A 2500-nucleotide genomic window follows, 5' to 3' on the forward strand; every position below is an offset into this window, starting at 1 on the left:
GCCCAACCCAGCAATGCCCAGCCAAGGCCAGGCATTCCAGTGCCTACCCGGGCAAAAACGCCCAAAGCATGCCCCATTCGTTAGCCTATCCAGGCAAAAACGCCCAAAACCAGCCCATTCCAGTGCCTATCCGGGGAAAACGCCCAAAGCATGCCCATTCCTTAGCCTATCCAGGCAAAAACGCCCAAAACCAGCACATTCCAGTGCCTATCCGGGCAAAAACGCCCTAAGCCTGCGCATTCCAGCGCCCCGCAGCATGCCACCCTCCTATAGGGTTTGCGCAACCAACCCGCCTAACCACCAGTGGCAACCAAAGGTGCTGTTAGCGACGACTTCTGAAGACGCAACGAGACGCGACGGGTTTGCGCCCAGACGCGACGAGGCGATGCGGGATCTGCGCCCAACCGTGCCTACACCCGCCGACTTGATGCGGGAGCTGCTGGCCCAAGCATGCCTAGCGTGCAAGGCCTGCGTGCAAGGCTAGTGTGCAAGGCTCGTGGGCAAGGCTAGTGCGCAAGGCTAGTGCCCAAGGTCTGTGTGCAAGGCTAGTGCCCAAGGCTAGTGAGCATGGCCTGTGTGCAAGGCTAGTGTGCAAGGCTTGTATGCAAGGCTAGTGTGCAAGGCTGGTGTGCAAGGCTTGTGGGCAAGGCTGGTGCGCAAGGCTAGTTCCCAAGGGTTGTGTGCAAGGCTAGTGCCCAAGGCAAGTGCGCAAGGCTCGTGCCCAAAGCTAGTGCGCAAGGCTTGTGTGCAAGGCTACTGCGATGGGCCAGTGCCCAAGGCTTGTGAGCAAGGCTTGTATGCATGGCTTGTGTGCAAGGCTAGCGTCCAAGGCTTGTGCGCATGGCTTGTGCGCAAGGCTTGTGTCCAAGGCTTTTGTGCAAGGCTCGTGCGCAAGGCTAGTGTGCAAGGCTTGTGCGCATTGGCAGGTAGCCCACCAGCATGCACGATCCAAATGCCACTCACGCGACAACACGGTGCCAAGCCGGGCATGGTGTGCACTCAAAACCAATCAACGGACAGAGGTCATGCGTCATGGGGGGGATCTAGCAAGGCCATGGGGAAGGTCATGGAGGACCTTGGAAGCAAGCGCAAGACGAGAGCGAATCGAACAAGGGGCCAGGACGGGGCCTTGTGCCCATGGTCTTCGCAAGACAGCGTCCAAGGCACCCGAAAGCCCAAGGGAACCCAAACCCGGCCGACACTTGCAATCGCACATGCTCTCTGCAACACACCATCAATGCCGCCCAACGGGGCCAGCACGAGCAGTCCTCCGCGGTCCCCTGGCCCTGCGCACGTTTGTCTTCGAAACCGAGCATCAATGCCACAGAAAGTGCCGGGGCGCCAGCTGGAGCCATCATCCGCGTTGCCATGGCTCGCTTGGCCTTGGCTTGCCAGGCCCCGACACGAGCAATCGCGCATTTTCTTTGCAACCGACCATCAATGCCGCCCAACGGGGCCAGCACGAGCAGTCATCCGCGGTCCCCTGGCCCTGCGCACGTTTGTCTTTGAAACCGAGCATCAATGCCACAGAAAGTGCCGGGGCGCCAGCTGGAGCCATCATCCGACGTGCCATGGCTCTGGTCCCATGGTCTTCGCAACCGAGCATTCGTGACACCCGCGGGGCCAGGACACCAACCCTTCCGACACGAGCATTCGCGCATGTTCTTTGGCCACACAACGGCGCCAGCACGAGCAAAATCATCCGCGGTGCGGTGGCCTTGCACGGCCTTTTGTCTTTGGAACCAACCATCAGTGCCACGGGAAGTGCCGGAGTCCCGGCATCCGCGGTGCCAAGTCATTGCGCCCTTGGTCTCTGCAGCGGGGCATGCCGGGCACTCCCAACCATTGCAAGCAAGCAAGCAAGCAAGAAAGAAAGTAAGTAAGTAAGTATTACATATAGGGGCGGGACATGCGGGGAGATCTGCGAAACGTGCATTACGGGGCACACGCGTACCTACCGGGGCATACCGACCCCTATTGGGGCACACGTGTGCATATCGGGGCATACCGGGCCTATCGGGGCACACGCGTACATACCGGGGCATACCGAGCCCTACTGGGGCACACGTGCGCATATCGGGGCGTACCAAGCCTATCGGGGCATACGCATGTATCCCAAGGCATACCGAGTCTATCCGGGCATACGCGTTCATACCGGGGCGTAACGGGCCTATCGGGGCATACTTGGGCATATCCGGGCAAAAAATGCCCAAAACTTGCGCAACCTTGGCAACCGTGGTCCATTCCTCTCTATATGCCTAGCCTTGCCAACCGTGGTCCATTCCTCACTATATGCCATGGCCTTGTGCCCATGGTCTTCCCAAGACAGCGTCCAAGGCCCCCGGAAGGCCAAGGGAGCCCAACCCAGCAATGCCCTGCTATGGCAAGCCAAGGCCAAGCATTCCGGTGCCTATCCGGGCAAAAATGCGATTCCTCTCTATATGCCTAGCCTTGGCAACCGTGGTCCATTCCCCACCATATGCCATGGCCTTGTGCCCAT

Source organism: Tasmannia lanceolata, unplaced genomic scaffold, assembly GCF_043159265.1.
Source record: "Tasmannia lanceolata isolate RefF3 unplaced genomic scaffold, GAP_Taslan_0.1 ptg000200l, whole genome shotgun sequence".
NCBI classification, from domain to species: Eukaryota; Viridiplantae; Streptophyta; class Magnoliopsida; order Canellales; family Winteraceae; genus Tasmannia; species Tasmannia lanceolata.